The sequence below is a fragment of the Biomphalaria glabrata genome, chromosome 3 (genome assembly GCF_947242115.1).
Source record: "Biomphalaria glabrata chromosome 3, xgBioGlab47.1, whole genome shotgun sequence".
Classification (NCBI taxonomy): Eukaryota; Metazoa; Mollusca; class Gastropoda; family Planorbidae; genus Biomphalaria; species Biomphalaria glabrata.
The window spans coordinates 32675050-32700487 of NC_074713.1; positions in this window are offsets into that span (position 1 = coordinate 32675050).

Below are 25438 nucleotides of genomic sequence, written 5' to 3' on the forward strand. Positions count from 1 at the left end.
ATTTTAAACTCAAAACCCCTTTGGCTACGCTCATAGAATTTTGAGTGTGTAATTTGCTTTTTTTACATTGAAGATGGGGTTTATCGTAAATTTTGGAGGGGGTTTTAAAATCAAAATCTTCCTCAACTGTGGTGTTGGAATTAGGGGATTGTTGTTTGCATTTTTTTGTTTTGTTTTATAGAAGAGGGGGATTTAACTGCAAAAACCTCTGGTAGGGGGTTTAAAATTCAAAACCCCCTGTAGGGGGTTTTAAACTCAAAGCCCCCTGGTAGAGGGATTTGTATCTCAAAACCCCTTGATAGGTGTTTTTTAAATCTCAAAACCCCCTGATAGGGGGATTTAAACTCAAAACCCCCTGGTAGAGGGTTTTTAACTCAAAACTGCCTCGGCTGTACTGTGGTAAGTGATGATTTAGTATTAAAATCTCACCTAAAATAAACAAAATGAATGCAAAAATCAGTCACTTAATTCCGTTCCCCCCCCCTGCGGGGGGGGGGGGGATTTAATTTCGGGGGGGGGGGGGTTTGAACCCCAAGAACCCCCCCCCTGGCTACGCCCATGGTGTGTGTACACACAAATACTTAATCTTTATTACATTCTGATCCTTCATTCTTTTTGGAAGACTTTAGACAATAGGTTCTTCCTGGAGTAAGTGGAAAAATTGTAGACTCCCCGCTCTTGCTAGCACAGCGCTTCCCCAGCGCCGGCAATGCATATTCTGAGGTATCTACAGTGCATTATCCTGCTATTAAAAAGTTTTATTTCAAAATCCTTATGTGCTATTCTTACTGACTTAGATCCTCCCACGTCGTTCGGCGCATTGGGCGTGCTTCCACAAAAATCTGTCATTGGCAATGTCTGAAGCCTCTTCCTACCTGCTCTAAGGACCTCCATGAAAGTGTGACGCCAAGTTGTACTAGGGTGTCCCTGTTTGAGCTTTCCTTGTAATGGCCTCCATGTCATCACAACTCTTATTATGCGTAATTAATTTTGTAGGAGAACATGTCCCGCCAACCTCATGCGACGCTCTGTCACAACCTTACTAAGGGGTCGACTCCCAGTTCGGCATAGCATTTCCTTGATTGAGACCTGAACTCTATAACTGACTCCTAAAATCCGTCTTTGTTGAGCCACAATTAGTCTTTTTCAATTTTGGCAGATGACTATTCACTGCACTTTATTAATGGAGCCCAGCCACTGGTAGAAATTTGTAACCTCTCTTGGCTACGCCCTTGGAATTAGGTGACTGTAGTTTGCTTTAGATTTTATATCGAAAAGAGACGTTTTATCGTCAAAATAATCTGTTGGGGGGTTTTAAACTAAAAAAATCTCTTAGAGTTTTTTTAAACAAATTCAAAACCCCCATCGGCTTGGCTAAGCTCATAGAATTTTGCTGAGAGGGGTTTAAACTCAAAAACCCCTTTGGCTACGATCATAGAATTTTGAGTGTGTAATTTGCTTTTTTATATTGAAGAGGTATTTTTTAGCATCAAAAACGTCTGGAAGGGAGGTTTAAACTTAAAACCCCATGGCTACGATCATAGCATTTTGAGTGGGTAATTTGCTTTTTTTTTTATACTGAAGAGGTATTTATTTAGCTTCAAACCTCGCTGAAGAGGATGTAAACTCAAAAACCCCTTTGGCTACGATCATAGAATTTTGAGTGTGTAATTCGCTTTTTTATATTGAAGAGGTGGTTTTTAGCTTCAAACCCCGCTGGAGTGGGGTTTTAAAGACAAAATCCCTCTTGGCTACACTCATAGAATCTGGTGACTGATGTATAGATAGTCTTATATTGAAGAGAGGGTTTTATCGTAAATTTCGGAGGGGGTTTTAAAATCAAAATCTTCCTTAGCAATGCTCTTGGAATGTGGATATCGTCGTTTGCATTTTTTTTTTTTTTTTTTATAGAAGAGGGGGGTTTAACTGCAAAAACCCCTGGTAGGGGGTTTTAAACTCAAAACCCCCTTGGCTGTGCTGGGGCAAGTGATGGTTTAGTATTAAAATCTCACCTAAAATATACAAAATCAAAGCAAAAAATGTTCCCGCAGGGGGGTGAACTCCAAGCCCCTCCCTGGCTACGCCCATGGTACACTTTAGTAGTAATATAACATTGAGAATAAAATTTAACTCACTGCTTCTTCTTCTAGCCAGCTTTATTGCTGCTGAGCTTTGAGCTCTTTTGCAGACTGTGCCAAGGAAAAAAAGTGTGCTGTTTTCTTCAGTTGTTCAGCACTGCCGTACAGGGTGTTGGTTATGTTGGGCTGTAGTGGAAGTAGTGTGAACAGGTCAGGAGGCGCTGAGTGAGAGGACCTATTCTCTGCTCAACAATATTTATATATAAACAGTAGGCAGATGTTAGCGCTACTGGGTGGGCTCAATCTGTGACACCTCAGTCTACGACCAAGGGGCTAGAGTCGCCTAAGTAACCAGACATACTAACCTAAACTAAATGCAAACAAGATAACGAAACTTTAGTTTAGGAGAAATAAAACAAAACGATACTTTATTGACATGAAATCAAATAATAATAAAATATAATATATACACTAACCACTACAACTGAACCCAGCAACTAACTAAAACCCTCTAAATCAGTGGTTCCCAAACTTTTTTGTCTCGTAGACCCCTTGCCATGTTTTCTGGTTATCGGTAGACCCCCTGCTTAACTTTCAAATTTTTGCAAATTCAACATTTTTAAAACTAATTTCTATCTGTACAAAAGTAAAGTAAAGTTCCCCTCAGACCTTGTGGTCTATAGAGCAGATGATGTAAAGGTCATCTGTTTCTGTGGCCTATGATTATCGAGGGTTTCATGTGGCCAGCACAACGACCAACAGCCTTTACTTTCCCCAACTAATGTCAGGTACCCATTAGAGCTGGGTGGCCTCAGAGGCGCCCAAAAGATCCCGAAATAAAAAATCCAAGTCTTCAACAGGATTCAAACTCGGGACCCCCAGTTCAGAAGCCAAGTACTTTACCGCTCAGCCAAACCGCCTCCTAATTTCTATCTGTAGAGAGTTGAAAAGTGAAAAAGTAATTTAAAGCTACATATTAGAGATTTTAGAGATCTCTCTTTTTTATTGATAAAATTCAAAACCAATTAAAATAGCAATATGTATTGCTGGAATCTCCAAACATAATGGCCTTAAGTATCATTGTAAGAGTTTTCGCAAAGAGCAGTTTCTCGTGTATTTTGTTGACGTTTCACGAGTTGCTCAAATATTGTGTCCGCGCGAAGATGTTATCACTATCGGGAGAAAGAGCGAAGGCGAGTGACTGTCGCCTAAACCAGTAAGCATGAAGGGCTCATTAGTCTTGGCTGGCTACCCACCTAGCAGAAGTAAAACTGAATTAAAAACTCTCCTGTCTTGCAACTCAAACATGGGAAAGGTTTTGTGGGTTAACCTGAGGAAAAATAAGGAGCCGGCGACCATAATGCAGTTTCTTTTCTTATCTTATATAATACAGACGTTACTTCAAAAAAGAAGATGATTACGTCCTACGCGTCATGCATTTAGTCATGCATATTAACCAATGACTTAAATTCTGCCAAGTCACTGGTTTTCCTGGCTAGCTCAGGCAACCCATTCCATGCTCTAATAGCACTAGGGAAGAAGGAGTATTTGTACAAATTTGTCCTAGCATATGGGACGAGGAATGTGCCTTTATCTTTGTGTCTTTCAGAGTATTTTATTAAATTTTGTTTTTGTATTTGAAGATTATGGTTCAGTGTTTTATGTATTATTGCTACTTTACTTTTGAGCCTTCTGTCCTGAAGGCTTTCTAAATTTAGTGATTTTACTAAAGGTGTTACTCTAGTCAAATGTGAATATTCGTTTGTTATGAATCGCACTGCTCTATTTTGTGTCTGTTCTAGTTTCTTAATGTTTTCTTGAGTTGAGGGGTCCCAAACAGAGGATGCATATTCTATTATTGGCCTAACCAAGGTTAAATAACATTTTAGTTTTATGTTCTTATTTGATTTATAGAAATTTCTTTTAATAAATCCTAATGCTTTGTTTGATTTTTTTGTAGTTTCATCAATATGTGGATTCCATGACAGTTTTTCATTTATTATAACACCTAGGTATTTTGCGTTTTTAGTCTGTGTTACTGGTTTGCCATGAATAAGATAAGTGGAATTAATTTGTTTTAGTTTTTTTGTTACTCTTAACAACTGACATTTTTCTGGGTGGAAAGACATGCTCCAATTTGATTCCCATTTCTGTAATTCATCTAATTCTCTTTGTAAAATATCTGTGTCTTGTGTTGTTTTTATTGTTCTATATATTATGCAATCGTCTGCAAATAATCTGACTTTTGTTCCTAAAGTAATGCAATTTGGTAAATCATTTATGTAAATTAAAAATAGTAGTGGACCCAAGACTGTTCCTTGAGGTACACCTGAGTTTACTGTTATCGGTGTTGATTTAGAGCCATTTATTATTACAGTTTGTTCTCTCCCTATCAGAAAGTCTTTAATCCACTGATGCAGTGGACCATTAATGCCGAAATATTTTAATTTTTTAAGCAAACTATGGTGGTGAACTTTGTCAAAAGCCTTAGAAAAATCTAGTAAGATAGCATCTATTTGTTCACTATTATCTAAACCTTTTGCAGTTTGCAGCACACACCACTACATCCTGGCAGAACCTGTTACGCTGCTGAGCCCAAACTTATATATGTCGTTTGCAAAGAATTACATATGAAGCTTTTAATTTTATAACTCATGCCACCGAAGCAACCTTGAACTGTATTGTTGCTTAAAGAAATTCTTTTAATAATATCAGATGTGGGTTTGTGTAAAACAGGTTTTAAAACTAGCCTACAACGGCTGGTAAAAATCAATGTTTTACTTATGGTGTTTTCCACATTTTGCCATAAATAAGTAAATTTCCCCTTTCAGACATTGTGATGATGTTATGGTCCTCTGTTTCTTTGGCCAACGGCTAACGAGCAGGGTGTCATGTGGGCAGAACAACGACCAACCGCCTTTACTTTTACTAACATAATTCAGGTACCCATTAGAGATGGGTGGACTCAGGGGAGCCCTGAAAATCCTGAAATTCAAAATTCACAGAGATTCAAACCCAGGACCCCAATTACGGAAGCCAAGCGCTTAACCACTACCACCACACCCTTATTTTGCTATACGTGAACAGATATTGTAAGACTCATAAACCGCCATCTTCTCTACATGATGTTGAATAGAGATTTTGTGGGTTTATTCTGAACTTTATCTTTGAATGTTCAAAAGTTTTTCAAATCTATATCTTTTTATTTGGGTGATATTGTCGCAGATGATCCTCAGGCGTAATTAGTTTCATATCGTCATAAAAGGCAATCGGTAACCGCTTGGTTGACAAGGAAAGAATGAACAATTTTATATAATCAATGCTAGACAGTCTACATTTCTTTTTGTTAAACATTATTTACATGAAGATAAAATTTAGTTATTTTAATAAGTATTGAAATTAAATACAACAATTTTTCGTTTGAATAGCGGGATAAATATTTAAATGATTAACTAAGTCACAAATTATATATAGTGTGAAGAATTACATTAATGGGATGTAAAAATTAAAGTCACAACCTGCTTATATGAAATCTATTATCATAGACCCCCTTGGACATCTCATGGACCCCCAATTTGTTTTTTCACTATCGTAGACCCCTTGAAAGTCTTCGTAGACCCCTGGGGGTCTATATAGACCACTTTGGGAATCACTGCTCTAAATCTACGCCACTACAAACACCAACAAACTAACCAAACCAAATATCTAAAATCTAACACAAACTGATAAAACCTACTATCTAACTAAATCACTACAACTGCTACACTAGACCTAGATCTACACAAACACACTACAATAAACTAGTCTAGATCTACAATATTCTACTACTACAACCAACCCATAACACTAACACTAAAACAAGAACACCTTAGCCTTAGTACCTTAAAATTACTATGACTATTAGTATTCACTAAGAACAGACTAAGTCAATAAGTCTAAGCCGACTAAGGCAACACTACAGAAACAAAATAACACAAGATTTGACTAGATCTACAGCAGAGTAGTACTCAAGTAGCAGCAATATTAGATACAGCAGCAATAACACAGCAGCTATATTCCGCAGAGTAATACTCAATAGCAGGCCGTCCCAGGTACAGAATAATAAAATAATTAGACGACAGACCACAAAGATCTTCAGCTGTCACGCAGAGATACTATACTGACCACTGGTCAAATGTACACTCAACTGTTTTAAGACAGCATGTAGTACATCACTTTTTATACTATCCCGCACTAACCTATATAAATATGCGGAAGTACAATTATAAAATCTGACACTAACCTATAAAAATAAAATATATAAAAATAGCTCTAACCTATACAACAAAAATACATATAAAAATAGCCCTGGGAGCGCAAGCTCACAGTAGGATCTTCCTAAGGTGGATTAGGGAGGGGCATTCAAAGAGGATATGGTTTACGGTTTCAAAGGGGTGGGCGCAGTGTCTGCAATGGGGGAGTTGTGTGGAGTTTATTTTGTTCAGGTGGTAATTTAATAGTGGTGTGTGTCCTGTTCTTAGTTGGAAAATTGTAGATTGTTTTTTGCGGGGGAGGAAGTTAATACTGTCCAGTTTGTTAGGCGTAGTCATTTCTTTGTACATGGCTCTTCCTGTGTTTCCTGATGCCCATTGGTTGAGCCACTCCTCTTTGTGATTGTTGACTAACATTGACCTTAGGGTGAGGTAGTTAACAGGTCTATCTGCTTGTTCCATAGATGAACCTGCCTTTGATAGCTTATCTGCCTTTTCATTTCCCATGATGCCAATGTGTCCAGGGATCCACTGTATTGTGATATTGATATTTAATTTTGATATCATCTGATGGATTATCACAATTAGTGTTGTCAACTCTCTTGGGCTGTTTGGGGTGCTTCTGTTAAGTGCTTGCAGAGTAGATTGAGAGTCTGTAAAGACAACAATATCTGATGGTGGTTGCACTCCTTCATATAATTTGTTTTCCACTGTCTGTAGTGCTATGGTAATTGCCTCAATTTCGGCTTGGAAGTTTGAGCAGTAATCGCCACATGGTGCTCTTATCTCAAAGTGTTTATTTTTAGGGAAGACCAGGAAGGCACCAAGACCGATGTGCATGGTGACTTTGAAAGCCGATCCGTCTGTATATATATGAATTGCTGTTTTTTGATAGCTTTCAATTGTTTCAAGCGTGTCTACTTTGAGCTCCAGTGGATTTGATTCTTTTGATAAGGTGTTATTTAGTAAATGTGTTTTGATGGTTGGTTGTTTTTAGTTTAGTCCGGGCGTTATGTTTGAAAATCTGGTAATTTTTTCTTTGTTATTAGGTAGGTGGTGTTTTAGGGCTAGTTCGTGAGTAAGTTGGATCTGAGTCCTTTGCTTTTTTTGGTTGTTTTTCCTATTTCTCTGTGTTAATAATTTATTAGAATGATCGTCCTCCAACCTTCTGTATCTCTCAATAGCTTCTAATGCTACTCTGTTGCCCCTTAACTTAAGAGGAGTCTATTTCACAGGATGCTGTGGGAGTAGTTCTCATACCTCCACTAATTAGCCGCAAGGCTTGGTTTTGGATTGTGTCTAATGATAATTGATAGGTTTTGTTGGCAGCTACTTGTACGGAGAGACAGTTATCCATTACAGATCTGACTTATCCAGTGTATAACTGTCTTAAAGTTTTCTCACTACAAAAACATGTCTTTTCACTCTAGCATGCTGGACTCCTCTGGCCTACCCAAGATAGCTTACGACAATGCCGCTTATCTTTTTCTCACCATCACCATAGAAACACTCACACACACTCCATAACTGTTTGGCAGTTCTTCTTGAAAGTATGTCAGAGAACAGAGGAACAAAATGAGTACAATAAAGAGGCTGGTGACCCAAAGGGAGACCACGAATACGAAGGATTTACGATGTAGAGGCAGATTTACAGCTTAGAGCTCGGACATTGAGACAAAAAGCTCGAGTCAAGAGAGATCTGAATGGAAGGATGTGTTGAAGCAGGCCAGAGCTCTCCATGGGCTGTGCGCTACTGGAGATGGAGTGATGGTATTACTTAGACTTAGATCTTTCCGCTCGGTTCGGTTTTGGGCTTTTCTAGTAGACCTAATGGTCTCCATGTCATTGCAACTCTTGGTATGCGTAATTCATTCTGTTGGAGAACCTTTCCCCCAAACCTCATGCGAAGCTCTGTCACATGGATGGTATAAAATGTCCAAAACCTTAGGTCCTGACAGCCGAACTTATTTTAGAACATAGCTTAGTTATTCCATATTTGAATATAAAGAAAATAGCCTTACCCAAAGGCTTCGCCCGTTGATTAGTTTTTATTTTGCTATGCATCTCTCCCATTTTTTCTTACTTATAAAAATATAATAATATAAAGTTAAAAACTCCTCAATACATTCCATTGGCTAACTAATTCTATTAGGCCTTTCTTGTAGGTTGAATTGCACCAGCCTGTAAATTCTCTACACCCCCACAACTCTCCTATTTAAACAATAGGGTCTAGTGTTATTTACATTATCTGACTATTCTTCTGATTTTCAGTTATAGAAATTTTCGAAATATTTCAAATTTTTTGGGGTCTAGGACCCTTTTTTCTTATTACACCCTGCAAATGCTCACATAGCCTAAATAAATTTTAAAAAATATCGCGCGATTTGAGATTTGACTACTGACCTTCAGATCTAAAGTCTATCAACTGAGCTAACCGAGTATTGGTGAAGTAGAGGACATTACGTAGCCTACTGACCTTCAGGTCTAAAGTCTATCAACTGAGCTAACCGAGTATTGGTGAAGTAGAGGACATTACGAAGCCTACTGACCCTCAGGTATAAAGTCTATCAACTGAGCTAACCGAGTATTGGTGAAGTAGAGGACATTACGTAGCCTACTGACCCTCAGGTATAAAGTCTATCAACTGAGCTAACCGAGTAATGGTGAAGCAGAGGACATTACGTATCCTGCTGACCTTCAGGTCTAAAGTCTATCAACTGAGCTAACCGAGTATTGGTGAAGTAGAGGACATTACGTAGTCTACTGACCCTCAGGTATAAAGTCTATCAACTGAGCTAACCGAGTATTGGTGAAGTAGAGGACATTACGTAGCCTACTGACCTTCAGGTCTAAAGTCTATCAACTGAGCTAACCGAGTAATGGTGAAGTAGAGGACATTACGTAGCCTACTGACCTTCAGGTCTAAAGTCTATTAACTGAGCTAACCGAGTATTGGTGAAGTAGAGGACATTACGTAGCCTACAAAAACTGAGGTAGCCTACTTAAAAACTGAAAAATTAAAAAACAAATTATAGATCTAAATTCTAAATTAATATGTCTCATATTTAGATCCAGATTCTACTGTGAGAATGTGTTGGAATTTTATTTTTAGATCTAGGCCAGTGTTTTTTTTATGGCGTGTAGACCCCTTGCAATGTTTACCGGCATTTGGTAGACCCCTGCTTAGCTAATACTGCAATTTACTGATTTTTACTGATTTCTAGCCTAGTAATGTGAAGACTAGATCTATTAGGCCTACAAATTTTATTACATGACTGATCCAAAGTAATTGATAGCCTACAAGTACACTTAATATAAGCTTTGTTAAAAGTCTGTTCAAGCAGGGGCGTAGCTAGGTATTTGGGGGCCCGGGGGGATCGACCTCTTTGGGGGCCCCTTGCATTTTGACATTCGACATATGACATGAGATAATGTACGCACAAAATATATAAGCCCAAAATCAAATTGGTTCAGTATATCAGTAAACTTAACAAAAAATAATAATTAAGATTCTTTTAATGTTTAATACCGTTGTTTATTGGCGAAATAATGCACAAGTGACAAATCTCAATTCATATCGCTTAACGTCGTGCATTCTGTGCAGCAAAGACATCTATAACATCATCTACATCAATATTTTCTAGTATTTGTGACTTCACTGACATTAAAGCCATGATAGGCCTTTCTTGCGTCATTGTGCTCCTGGGATAGTTTTTGATGAACTTGAGCTTTGAGAATGATCTCTCACATGACGCAATGGAAGTGGCCTGAGTTAGCGGTATTCGGGGGAGGTTGCAAGGTTTAAGCACACGTAATTACCATATGAAGTCTGTTTCAGCAATATGTCTATTGGTGATTGTATTACTGGTTTGTTGATGAAAAGTGCTCGTGCATCGATGACATCATTGAACAAGTGATTTGCCATTTATTTCATCATACAAACAGGAAAAGTAACACAGTTATAAGCGTGTCATCATCCAACAGGTGTCTTGGTTCAAGAAGAAACCCAAAGGTATCCATTTTCTTTCCAGCCTTTGTAATCTGCCCTTCATCTCCATATGATCCCAAACTATTGAAACCATCGGTAACTGAAAATGCAGAGACATTACTCAACGAACGACAGATGAAAAGCAAAGTGAAATACGATGTAAAAGCAAGACTACCTAAAGATTACTCTGTCGGAGAGGACAAACATGGCAGAAAGCAGTTGTCATAAAAAAACACTCATCACCCAGATCTTATATCATACCAATTACCCTAGCAATCAGTGGATCAGAGTTTACACGGATGGCTCATCCCATAAAGTCACCACAAATGGAGGAGCTGGAATACTTATCGAATGGCCAGATGGAGGAAAACTAGAAAAATCCATTGCAACTGGAGAGCTCTCTGACAGTCACAGAGCAGAAAGGGAAGCACTAGCACTAGCTGCTACCATGCTAGCTAATCATCCAAGTTCCCCTCACAGTCAGATTGTCTTACTAACAGACGCGAAAACAACCCTCCAAAGCTTGCAAAATTCTGATTCCCCTTATATTAAAAACCTCAGAACAGCAATTATAAAGCTCAACAACAACAGCAAAAAAATTGTTATTCAATGGATACCAGCTCACATACAACTAGCAGGAAATGAGAAGGCTGACACACTCGCCAAGAGTGGGAGAACAAACTCACAAGTAAACTCTGCACTCTATCCAGAAGAAATGAAGAAATTAATTGTAGATAAAATAAATGAGAAATGGACGAGCTCTCATCCAAATCACAAGAAAGATGACGCTTACTATAAGCTATCCCGACAAGACCAACGTCTAATCTTTCGACTCAGGACCGGACACAACAGAATGCGACAACACATGTTCCGGAAGCTCAAAATTGGAACCAGTGAAATCTGCCCATGTGGAGTATCACCAGAAAATGCCGACCACGTCCTCCAAAATTGCTCTCTCTACCAAGAGGCCCGTATAAGACATTAACCCCAAATCACCCCAATAGAAAGAAAACTATATGGAGAGCTCCCTGATTTGGAAACCACTGCGCAGTTCATCTCATGTATTGGTCTAGTCATATGAACACTCCAACATAACAATGAGAACGATGAAGAAGAAGAAGAAGAAGAAATATCATAAAGACAAACTATGGAAAAACATACAGAAGAAATCAACGCTTTTTTAACAAGGGTATTTCGATGAAGACATCTCTGGGTAGTATGATACTGATAAAGACAATGAACAGCAAACTGTTGGAACAAACGAAACAGACAGTTATAGACCAACGTCTAGAGAACTTGTTGTGCCAGTCAAGACAACCAGAAGTGGTCGAATTGTTAAAGTTCCTAGTAGATATCAGTCTTAAGATTTTTAAAAGGAAGGATGTGATAATAACTTCAAAAGGAAGGATGTGCTAATTTTATATTATATTACCGGTAGGTCATTGTTTGTTTATGTTTTGTGCGAAAGCAAAAGGATTTGACGGAAATAAAAAGAGAGTCTTCTATGTCTACTTTGATAACCACAGTCTCCGTTATTATTATCGTTATTATTAATTAATGTCTACAGTATGTTAATATTTATCTGTGACAACAGAACATATTCTGTGCACTGCTTCTAGTGTCCATTCTTTCAGTTGTTGATTCAAAAAGGTTCTCCAACAGTATGATAATTTTTGTCGAGATGCAAGGAAACTGCTGACGTAGCTTCTTCTCTTGTATTACTCTTTTTTTTTTAACCCCGGCTTTTTCTTTCAGTTTGGCCCATCTCTGAGGTTAATTTGGAAAAAAAATTGAACAATTCATGTACAGTTCCAAAAAAAGGTGACAATTGTTGGATCTATCTCAGCAGAATGAAAAGCTGCCATGTTGAGAGAGTGTCTATCACAGTTCAGAAATGTTGCCTTTGGATTTATGCCCCAGACGGTCACTCATTGTGGCTGCGTTATCATAGGTTTAACCCTTACCAGTCATTTTTATTTTTTGAGGAGTTTGCAGCCAGGTCTGAATTTAATTCTAGCTGATTCATAGTATTTTACAAGAAATTAGAAAAATAAAATAAAACAGACACCCAGTTGGTGTTTTTTTTTATATATTTTATTTATAACAACGAAAAATGTTCCTAACATGATGTCTCAATGTTTAGTTTTGAAAATTTATTTGTGGATGGTACTTTTTGAAGCACTCCCAAGGGTGCACTCCAGGGTGACGTAACTGACCAACTGAGAGTAAGTTTCACACTAGAATACTGTCTTACGCCCACTGCCTGGTTTTTTTATGTTACTGCAAACAATGCAGTGTTTAGTCTTTCTGTTTGGAAAGTTAGCTATGAAATATTGGAATTTTTTTATTGTCTCTGGTCAGACTACCCCCTGCCCCCCCCCCCCTCCGCACCGCCTTTGATGCTGTGAAAAACGATCTTGGTCAAGCTATTTTATTTATTTTTTAGAATAATTTCACGATTATCATTTACTTTCTGCTTTATAAAATAGTAATTTAAAATTTAGGAATCAGAAAGTGGAACAAAAACTTTGATATTTAACTTCAATTTGAGCCAAATTATTATGGCCCACTGGGTGGACCATTCGACCAGAATGGGGAAAAAAAATGTCCCACCCAGTGGGACATTCGACCAAAAAGGGTTAACCTTTGCGTCACGCTGTTTAGTAGCCCCTCTCTGGTCAACTCGGCATGGGGGAAGTTCCCATAGAAATAATAATTTTTTAAAAATTTCACCAAAAAAAAAAATGCCATGAATGTGAAATTTCCTCTGACGAAAAGACATACATTTAGGTTTTTGATTCATTTTCCCACCTTTGCAATTCACTCTTTTATCACTCTATAAGAACGGTTGGTTTGTTTTTTTTAATTTAGAAAAGCATGTTCCCATTGGATTGAGGAAAGATGAATAGAGGGGTAATAACTCGAGTGTGAAGTTTAATTCTGAAATTATAGAAGCCAAACCCGAATAATTAACAATTCTAGCATTATTAAGAATAACTATTGGATCTGTTATACCCGACTCTGTAAATTTTGCTTCAAGGTTAATTAGCGTAACCTTAAAATACTCGCCATTTAAATCTATTATTAGTAAAGGTAACAAGATACCCGGAATTCGCTTATAGCCAATCATACAGGTTTATTCGGGGCAACAAAGAGAGAAATATTATTAGTTCTTGCTGCAAGGCACTCAACGAATAGGCATGCAACTCAACACAGTTTAACAGGAAATAAATAGTTGTATTTATTCACTAGGGTAAACACATAACATTCTTCAGCTTCCTCAGAGTCTTACTACTAAGTATACCAGTCCTTTGATACTTAACCCGAATGTGGACCAACGATAGCCTTCCCCGCTTCGCTCCAGGTCCCTACTACAACCTTCAGGCAGCATAAAAGTTGGCCTCTTAGTTTCCCAAACATTCAGACTCTTCACAATCCCTGATGCACTGTTATTCTCTCCGTTCTAGTGTCTTCCTGTTTACGTTCACTAGTGCGCACCTCAAGCACTGGTGCAAGGCAGGGTTACAACACTACCCCCACCTTAGTCTTTTCGTCCCGAAAAGAAACGTGTTCACGGTAGGTCAGTGTAGGTGGAGGTCGGTCGGTGGGAGTCACAGATTGAATGGAGCGTGCTTCCCACAAAGCCATCCACACTGCTCTCTGCAGGTGCCGCTTTCTCCTTCTCCAGTTGATCTGCCTTTGGTTAACGGGGCGTCGTTTTCGTTGTCTGGCCTTTCTATCAGTCAGCACCAACAGCATCTTCATGGCAGGAAGAGAGGCAGTGAATGTCATGGCGGTGGTCATCAAAACTATTGGTCTTACACGTTGCTCCAGCACGCCTTCTCGATGCACCATAGGTCCCCAGGAAGCCAGGTTGTCAAACACGGCATAATCTTCAAGCGTGTCCGAAAGACATGTCTGTGGGGCAAGTGGGCAACGTCCTTTGGGCACAAGTCCATCTGCTGCACCACCACCAGCGCTTCTCTTGCTGCTACTGGTATCAGGACAAACGTCGGATTGGTCAATACTTTGTTGGCAGGTCTTCCGGTGATCATACTCTCCCCTTGAGGCGGCCCCGTCAGCACAGTTCTTATTGAACGTCTGGTTGCAGGCAGGAATCACGATGACATGATTAGATCTATGCTCAGCGCTGTCACAACAAGTGTCATAGACAACACTACGATCAACGGCGTCTCCGTTGAGTAGCGGATTGTTTATACCTGTCGACATGGTAGCTATCACTGGTCTAGATTCAAGATCTATAAGCTGGAGCGAACAGGAAGTCTAATTTTGTATCATGTCGTATTCCAAAAACAAAATATTGGGTCAAAATTGCGAATAAAGAATCGTTTACGGCTTGGTCGTAGTCGGGGGGGGGGGGGGGGTTACGCAAAATAAGAATTGTGATGACATGGAGGCCATCCACCCGCGCCGTTCGGCGCTTTGGGTGGCAAGCTGTCTCCACAAAAATCTGTCACTGGCAATGTCTGAAGCCTCTTCCCACCTGGTGTCCATTGCTCTGAGGTCCTCCATGAAAGTGTGGCACCAAGCTATACTAGGATGTCCCAGTTTGCGCTTTCCTCGTAATGGCATCCATGTCATCGCAACTCTTGGTATGCGTAATTCATTTTGTAGGAGAACATGTCTCGCAAACCTCATGCGACGCTGTCACAACCTCACTAAGTGGTCGACTTCCAGTTCGGCATAGGATTTCCTTGATTGAGACCCGATCTCTATAACTGACTCCTAAAATCTTCTTAGCCATTTTTGTTGAGCTAGATTTTATCTTTTTTTTTTCTATTTCGTCATACGACTTCCATCCTATTCAGTTCACTTTATTAATGGAGCCCAGCGACTGGTACAAATTAATAACCTCTCTTGGCTATGCTCTTGGAATTTGGTGATTGTAATTTGCTTTAGACTGTATAGCGAAAAGGGAAGTTTTATCGTCAAAACCATCTGTTGGGGGGTTTTAAGCTAAAAAAAAAATCTAGAAAAAAATGTTTAAACTAACTCAAAACTCCCATAGATACGCTCGTAAATAACATTGAAAAGGGGATTTTCAACCTCAAAACTATCTTTAGGGGGATTTTATACTTAAAACAATCTGGAGGGGTTTTAAACTTAAAGCTTTCTGGAGGAGGGGGATTTAAACTCAAAACCCCTCTTAGGTTACGCTTAATAGAATTTTGAGTGTGTAATTTGCTTTTTTTATACTGAAGAGGTGGTTTTTAGCTTCAAACCCCGCTGGAGGGGGGTTTAAACACAAAACCCCTTTTGGCTACGCTCACAGAATCTGGTGACTGACATAAGCTTTAGTATTATATTGAAGAGGGGGTTTATCTTAAAAAAAAATTTCGAAGGGGGTTTTTAAATCAAAATCCCCCTTAGCTTAACATAAAATATAATTACAAATGAACATAAACTAAACATAATTAATAGGCCTAAATACTAGATCTAACGAAAAAACAAAAAAGAAAATCTTATGGTGTGAACCAATCATCTCTTTTACAAACACAAGAGAGATATGGAACACCAACAAACATAAAAATAAATGACAACATAGTTCTCTAAAAATAAATCAACTAGTTGTTCTACATAAAACTAATATACATTATTTGAAGAGTTTCGCTCTTTCCTTTCCTTACAAAAACTATAATTAAATATAACAAATCTATACACTCACAAATATACTGTTTCTTAAAAGCCAGTATCTAAACACTTGTTGTAAAAATACATTTACAAGATGGACAGTTAACATTCTATATAGAATACTACAGGTACGCATTTCAATAAATGAATTCATCTACATGCTGGCCTCTAAAAATAAGAATAGTCCAACATGAACAAAAACCGCGGTAGGGATATTCTATATAAACTACTAATTAAATTTACAATCTAATATGAATAAGTAAAATGTGATTACCTGCAGCCATCCATAAACACATGGTGTAGAACCAGGCACAAACAGGGAGTGGAGACGACGTAGGTCCAGTAACGTACGGACACTACAGCGACAAGAGATGCCGGTCGAATGGACAGTGCCCACGTTGGTCTGCCTTGTTATGCGCGGACACAAGGTGCCATCTAGGGGGAAGGGTCATGTGGATATCGGGGTGGCCGGTGTTTTCTGAAAAGGTATCCACTTCACTACAGAGCCCTTAGCTTGAAACGACCCGTCCCGGGGTGTTCAGCCTAGTAGGTTTCTGAAAACTGAAACAACTGTTTCTTGTCAGTGTCTTCTGGAACGACAAACATCTTTCCAGTTTGTAACGCGCTGAGTCCATCGGTCATACAGAATGGTCTGTCTGGTTTTTCCTTGAAACTAACGTCTTTCTCGACCCATGATGTCTGGGAAGCTGTAGAAAGTGTGGTAGGGAGTAGTGAGCGAGTTCGTCTTTGTGGCTGGTTCAACTGCTTGTAGTTTCTTTTTTGCCTATGTGTCTTCCGGAGTCTGTTATGCCTGTTCTTGTTTGGCTGCCCAGAGATAAGGTTCCCATTTCTCGATGCGGGGTATGTTTGAATGGAGTGACTTGCATCTGTAGTGGAAATTGCATCAACTTGTTGCTCACTGGTTCGTTGTTCTACTTGGTGGGTTGGCTGTGTTCTACATAAAACTAATATACATTGTTTGAAGAGTTTCGCTCTTTCCTTTCCTTACAAAAACTATAATTAAATATAACAAATCTATACACTCACAAATATACTGTTTCTTAAAAGCCAGTATCTAAACACTTGTTGTAAAAATACATTTACAAGATGGACAGTTAACATTCTATATAGAATACTACAGGTACGCATTTCAATAAATGAATTCATCTACATGCTGGCCTCTAAAAATAAGGATAGTCCAACATGAACAAAAACCGCGGTAGTGATATTCTATATAAACTACTAATTAAATTTACAATCTAATATGAATAAGTAAAATGTGATTACCTGCAGTCATCCATAAACACATGGTGTAGAACCAGGCACAAACAGGGAGTGGAGACGACGTAGGTCCAGTAACGTACGGACACTACAGCGACAAGATATGCCGGTCGAATGGACAGTGCCCACGTTGGTCTGCCTAGGGGGAAGGGTCAAGTGGATATCGGGGTGGCCGGTGTTTTCTGAAAAGGTATCCACTTCACTACATATAGCCTACTATTGCCACACATTATTACAATAAATAATACCAAATTGATTTTTGTTTTTTATTTAGAGAACAAAATAAAAAAAAATGTACAAAAAAGGGAAACGGAAATGTGGCATTCCATTGGGTCCTTCGGAAAAGCCATTTGTTTCCAGCCTGAAACTGATGGTATGAAGAAATGGATGCTGTGTCTAATACCAAACATTATTTGCTTTAAGATTTAAGGGTGCAACAAAAAAAAATGGTCTGGCCTGCTTCAGCATGCTTATGATCTGATTACAAATGTTTGAGTTATTCAATTATGTGAGGTCGTTTCATCTTCGAATTCCTTGCTTTTCAAACTTTTTGGAACAGGTAGGCCTATTACTTTTCAACTGAAGTAGGCCTATTACTTTTCGAGGACCAGTAAACCAACTGATGTAGGCCTATTACTTTTCGAGGACCAGTAAACCAACTGATGTAGGCCTATTACTTTTCGAGGACTAGTAAACCAACTGATGTAGGCCTATTACTTTTCGAGGACCAGTAAACCAACTGAAGTAGGCTTATTACTTTTCGAGGACCAGTAAACCAACTGAAGTAGGCCTATTACTTTTCGAGGACCAGTAAACCAACTGATGTAGGCCTATTACTTTTCGAGGACCAGTAAACCAACTGAAGTAGGCCTATTACTTTTCGAGGACCAGTAAACCAACTGATGTAGGCCTATTACTTTTCGAGGACCAGTAAACCAACTGATGTAGGCCTATTACTGTGAGCAGGTCAGGCAGGCGCGAGTGGATAGAGAGGGCCTATTCTCTGCTGCTCAACATTAAAATTTACCTAACAGTAGGCAGATGTTAGCGCTACTGGGTGGGCTCATCTGTGACACCTCAGTCTACGACCAAGGGGCTAGAGTCACCTAAGTAACCAGACATACTAAACTAAACTGTATAGAAACAAGATAACAAACTTTAGTTTAGGATAAATAAACAAAATGAAACTTTATTTACATGGAATCAAATAATAATAAAATATAATATATACACTAAACACTACAACTGAACTCAGCTACTAACTTAAACCCTCTGAATCTACGCTACTACAAACACCAACAAACTAACTAAACAAACCAACTATCTAACACAAACTGATCAAACCAACTAATGAACTACAGTATATACTATCCAACTAACTAAATCACTACAATAAACTAGTCTAGAGTCTAGATCTACAATATTCTACTACTACACTCATAACACTAACACTAAACAAGAATATCTTATCCTTAGGCTCAATACCTTACTATTCACTAAGAACAGAACTGAGAAACAGACTATAAATATAACTAAGTTTACTAAGGCAATAATAAAGAAACAAAATAACACTAGATCCTAGATTCCCTAGAATTAGAATAGATCTAACAACAGCAGTTATAAACAGCAGCTAGATCTATAAGCAGTAATATTCAGCAGCTAAAAGCAGCAGTTAAAAGCAGTAACACAGCAGTTACACAGCAGTTATAATAGCAGGCCGTCCCAGGTACAGAAATAAAAATATAATTAGACGACAGCCCACAAATATCTTCAGCTGTCACACAGACAGATATGGTACTGACCACTGGTCAACTGTACACTGAACTGTTTTAAAACAGCGTGGCATCACTTTTTATACACAAAAAGCGGAAGTAGAAATAATAAGTTTGGCACTAGCCTAAAAAAATAAAATATATAAAAATATAGCTCTAGGAGCGCAAGCTCACATTCATCCCGCCTTAAATTTTTGCGTCCTCGCAAAACAAAATACTAACAAACTACTTAAAATGCATTACATACATACTGCTGACATATTATACCATCAAAGAAAATACACACTAAAATCTATTTCACACAAAAATATACATCTCCATGACATGACTTAGATTACATTGCTTTACAAGGACAAAAGCAAAAAAATATATACACTTCATCAGCTAAAAACACAAGAAAATACTCTTGATTCTGTACATGCTCAAATAGGTACAGCAACTAAGCTTTAAAAAAAAAGCTTTTAAATACACATGTAGATAACATGTACTCATAGAGTTGTTACAAACGAATACATTTTGATACATTGGAATGCAACCAACATATTAAATAAAAATTACAAATATACAAATGAAGAATTATGCTAGTATGGTGAGGAAACGAACTTCATTTCCTCCTCTCTTACATATCTGTATGTACTCCCATCTTCTGCTTCCACCATGTACCAGCCAGAAGCATACTTGGGTACTGCAGTAATTACGAAACAAGAGGGTTCATACTGCATGAACATTCTTCCCTGGCCTCTGACTCTCTGTTCCACAAGAACTCTGCACCCAATGTTCAGAAGGTCGTTCCTTTTCTTCTGCAACTCAGGAACCTCATGGGAAAGCAAGGTGGATTCTGGTTGGACCGGATGAAACTGTAGGAAAGGATTTGTTTCCCTACCTCCTTCTGCATGATTACTGGAAGTGTCAGGTGAGGCAACTTCTGTACGAATCGACATCATTTCTGCCACTGCGGGTTGGTTTCTGCGAACAATTGAATCAGGAGCAGTGTTGGATCGCCTAGGATTCTGTGGCACCTCAACCGACAATTCTGTTGGCTTGGGGGCAGGTTGCAGTTGTACTGCCTGTGGTTGTTCCACTGAGGCAACCTGAACGTGATTCACTGCTGCAGTGACATCAGGGCAAGCTTGGGTGAAGTGGTCCCGGCTTCCACAATTCGAGCAGTTGCTTCTAGAAGGGTATTGCTGGTGAGCCCGGTTCCCTGGCTTCTTTCGCTGACCTTGGAACCTGTTCTGCAGCCTGCAATTTCTTGCAAGATGGCCAGGTTTGCCACATGTGTAGCATTTCCTGTTTTTCTTCATTGGCCTCTTCTGGCTAAAGGTGCGCTTTGGTTGCCTACCCGATTGTGAGGATATCTGTCTCACATTGCTGCTAATGTGATCGGGTTGATGGTTGTTGCAGTGGGGACAGCTATAGTTCTGTGGCCCTGAAAATTGTAGGCGCACAATCTGGGCTGCAAGCTCCTCCACTTGCTTGGAGAGAGCAGCTAGCTGGCCTTCAATCTTTATCTCACTGCATGTCACCTTGGTTGTGGCTTGAGAGGTTACATGTTCATCTTCAGCCCATCTGATGGCTATGTCCCTTATGGACAAAAAGCTAATGTCTGGTCGTTCAAGCAGCCTCTCTAGTAAATCTCTCCTAAGGGCTCTGTCGTTGAGATTTTCCACAAAATGATCTCTCAGGACAGTTTCATCAAGGACTGCCGCTGAAAGGGCTCTCTGTCTGTCTACCACTGCTTTGAACGATTGCTGTATCCGATGCGAGTAGGAGCGAATAAGCTCTCCTGGGCGTTGACTGATGCGGTAGAGTTCTCCCATAAGCTGAGAGACACTCCTCCTCTCACCATAGGCTGACCGTAACAGTTGGGTCAGTGCCTCTGGAGACTCCCTGGTTGCTTGAGGGTAAAAACCAAGCTCAGCCTTCACTGACTCCCCCAGATGAGAAATCAGGAACTCACACTTCTCATCTGGCTACTGTATGTGCTGGGACTTCCAGGCTCTCTCTATATCTTGAAGGAACTCTTCGACTTCCCTGGCTGGGCCATCGCCATGGAAGCGTCGAATGTTCCACTGCGTTCTTGGCACCACAATCACTGTCTGAGACGGCTGCATTCTTGCTGCTGCTGCTGCCTCGCTGTTCATCTACGTAACTACTCAACAAAACTAAAGCCTACTAGCCTCTCAATAACAATACCAAAAAAACAACTAAACTAACACTATCTATACCGCCTATCAATGCCTAAACTCCTACGCAAACCTAATCTATGCCAATAAAAAATACAAGTCTGGTCACTCAAGCACAGATCCCACTTCTGACACCAAAAATGTGAGCAGGTCAGGCAGGCGCGAGTGGATAGAGAGGGCCTATTCTCTGCTGCTCAACATTAAAATTTACCTAACAGTAGGCAGATGTTAGCGCTACTGGGTGGGCTCATCTGTGACACCTCAGTCTACGACCAAGGGGCTAGAGTCACCTAAGTAACCAGACATACTAAACTAAACTGTATAGAAACAAGATAACAAACTTTAGTTTAGGATAAATAAACAAAATGAAACTTTATTTACATGGAATCAAATAATAATAAAATATAATATATACACTAAACACTACAACTGAACTCAGCTACTAACTTAAACCCTCTGAATCTACGCTACTACAAACACCAACAAACTAACTAAACAAACCAACTATCTAACACAAACTGATCAAACCAACTAATGAACTACAGTATATACTATCCAACTAACTAAATCACTACAATAAACTAGTCTAGAGTCTAGATCTACAATATTCTACTACTACACTCATAACACTAACACTAAACAAGAATATCTTATCCTTAGGCTCAATACCTTACTATTCACTAAGAACAGAACTGAGAAACAGACTATAAATATAACTAAGTTTACTAAGGCAATAATAAAGAAACAAAATAACACTAGATCCTATAGATTCCCTAGAATTAGAATAGATCTAACAACAGCAGTTATAAACAGCAGCTAGATCTATAAGCAGTAATATTCAGCAGCTAAAAGCAGCAGTTAAAAGCAGTAACACAGCAGTTACACAGCAGTTATAATAGCAGGCCGTCCCAGGTACAGAAATAAAAATATAATTAGACGACAGCCCACAAATATCTTCAGCTGTCACACAGACAGATATGGTACTGACCACTGGTCAACTGTACACTGAACTGTTTTAAAACAGCGTGGCATCACTTTTTATACACAAAAAGCGGAAGTAGAAATAATAAGTTTGGCACTAGCCTAAAAAAATAAAATATATAAAAATATAGCTCTAGGAGCGCAAGCTCACATTACTTTTCGAGGACCAGTAAACCAACTGATGTAGGCCTATTACTTTTCGAGGACCAGTAAACCAACTGAAGTAGGCCTATTACTTTTCGAGGACCAGTAAACCAACTGAAGTAGGCCTATTACTTTTCGAGGACCAGTATACCAACTGATGTAGGCCTATTACTTTTCGAGGACCAGTAAACCAACTGAAGTAGGCCTATTACTTTTCGAGGACTAGTAAACCAACTGATGTAGGCCTATTACTTTTCGAGGACCAGTAAACCAACTGAAGTAGGCCTATTACTTTTCGAGGACTAGTAAACCAACTGAAGTAGGCCTATTACTTTTCGAGGACTAGTAAACCAACTGAAGTAGGCCTATTACTTTTCGAGGACCAGTAAACCAACTGATGTAGGCCTATTACTTTTCGAGGACCAGTAAACCAACTGATGTAGGCCTATTACTTTTCGAGGACCAGTAAACCAACTGATGTAGGCCTATTACTTTTCGAGGACCAGTAAACCAACTGAAGTAGGCCTATTACTTTTCGAGGACTAGTAAACCAACTGAAGTAGGCCTATTACTTTTCGAGGACTAGTAAACCAACTGAAGTAGGCCTATTACTGATCTTAATGTTCGTGCGTGTGAGGAAAAAAAAAGCGAAAATTGCCGTTTAGAAAGAAAAGAAATGAAATAGTTACCGTTGAGAGAGAAAAGAAATGAAATAGTTGTCGTTGAGAAAGAAATGAAATGAAATAGTTACCGTTGAGAGAGAAAAGAAATGAAATAGTTCCCGTTGAGAGAGAAAAGAAATGAAATAGTTCCCGTTGAGAGAGAAAAGAAATGATATAGTTGCCGTTGAGAGAGAAAAGAAATGAAAAAGTTCCCGTTGAGAGAGAAAAGAAATGAAATAGTTGCCGTTGAGAGAGAAAAGAAATGAAATAGTTACCATTGAGAGAGAAAAGAAATGATATAGTTGCCGTTGAGAGAGAAAAGAAATGAAAAAGTTCCCGTTGAGAGAGAAAAGAAATGAAATAGTTGTCGTTGAGAGAGAAAAGAAATGAAATAGTTACCATTGAGAGAGAAAAGAAATGAAATAGTTGCCGTTGAGAGAGAAAAGAAATGAAATAGTTACCATTGAGAGAGAAAAGAAATGAAATAGTTACCGTTGAGAGAGAAAAGAAATGAAATAGTTACCGTTGAGAGAGAAAAGAAATGAAATAGTTCCCGTTGAGAGAGAAAAGAAATGAAATAGTTACCATTGAGAGAGAAAAGAAATAGTTACCGTTGAGAAAGAAAAGAAATGAAGTAGTTACTGTTGATAGAGAAAAGAAATAAAATAGTTGCCATTGAGAGAGAAAAGAAATGAAAGATTTGTTCTTTGCCACAGTTCCTCATTCGAGATCTTGTCTGGCCAGCGGATAATAAGTATCCTCCTAAGGCAGGTATTGATGAATACCTGGATGTTTTTCATGGTGGTGATGGTGGTTCTCCAGATCTCTGCTCCATAAAGTATTATTGATATAACAATAGTGTTAAAGAACCTGATCTTGGTGGTGGTGCTTATTTCCCTAGATCCCCAGGTGTTCTTCAGCTGATGGAAAGTTGCTCAAGCTTTACCAATGCGGGTTGTAACATCTACATCTGTTCCACCATGGTGACCTATGATACTGTCGAGATAGGTGAAGCTTTCCACCTCTTCCAGCGCCTCACCTTGGACTGTAATGGATGTATTGTTGGATGCATTTATCTTGAACACCTTACTCTTCCCTCTGTTTATGGTAAGACCCATTCTAGCTGGATTGTCGGCATTTACACATATCTTTTTCTGCATCTGCTGCTGTGTGTGAGAAAGAAGAGCCAAGTCATCTGCAAAGTCAAGGTCATCTACCGTTTCCACAGTGTCCACTGTATACCGTTCTGATTCTGGTCTGTTGCTTTCTTCAAGTTCCAATCTATGGCTAGTAGAAACAAGAAGGGAGAGAGTTAACAGCCTTGTCTCACTTCTGTTTGGACTTCAAATGCCTCTGTCAGTTGTCTGCCATGCACTGCAAGTTATTCCCTCATGTGACTTCTTGATGATATTTGTAATATTTTCAGGCACTTCATAGTGTCTCAAAAGTCTCTGGAGAGGTCTGTCTGTCCACACTGTCAAAAGTCTTCTCATAGTCTATAAAACTGACTAAGAGAGGGGAGTTCCATTCCATGGGCTGTTCAAAACTATGCGTAGTGTCGCTATCTGGTCTGTGCATGATCTCTCCTTTCGAAAGCCTGTGGCTTGTTGGTCACGGAGATGTAGATCCACAGCATCTTTCATTCGGTTTAGCAGAATGCGGTTAAACACTTTTCCTGGAAAGGACAGTAGTGTTATCCCTCGATATTTGGAGCAGGAACTAAGATTGCCTTTCTTTGGGAGTTTGATGAGGTAGCCTTTTTCTCCACTCTGGTGGTCCTTTTTCTTTTTCCAATATCTTGAATTAGAGAGGGTAGAGTAGGCCTAACTTCACACTGGTATCAATATCTGCCTTTAGCGCTTCTTCTGAGATGATGTCAGGTCCTGCAGATTTGCCATTCTTCAACTGCTTGATTGCGCTGCGAATCTCTTCTTTAGGCAGGGCTCTTGCTTGCAGCTGGCGGTATCTCTGGTGGCTTTGCAGGAGTAGGTTTGATAATGCTCGACCAATCCATCCTTTGCCCATCTTCATCTGTTATCACTTCACCATTTTTGCCATTTACTGCACTTTCTAGCTTGGAAAATTTTCCCCAAATATTTTTGATGATTGAGTTCAGGTATTTGGTGCTGTTCCGAAGGGCTGATTCTTCTGCTTCTTTTGTCATTGTGCTTCAATGTAGTTCCGGCTGTCTGTTCTGAGACTACACTTGACATTTCTATTTCAGCATATTCTTATTGTGCTTTTCTTTTTGCTGCTCTTGCTTTACTGCTATTCATACCTGCTTTCTTATTTCTTCTTTCCTTAATCTTCTTAAGAGTTTCTGCTAAAGTCCACTTTTTGTGGGTGTATGACTTGGGACCCAGTACTTCTTGGAATAAGGAAGTTACAGTTTCTTTCACTTTCTGCCATGTCTGTTCTACTGTCTCCTCTTCTAGAAGCTCTTC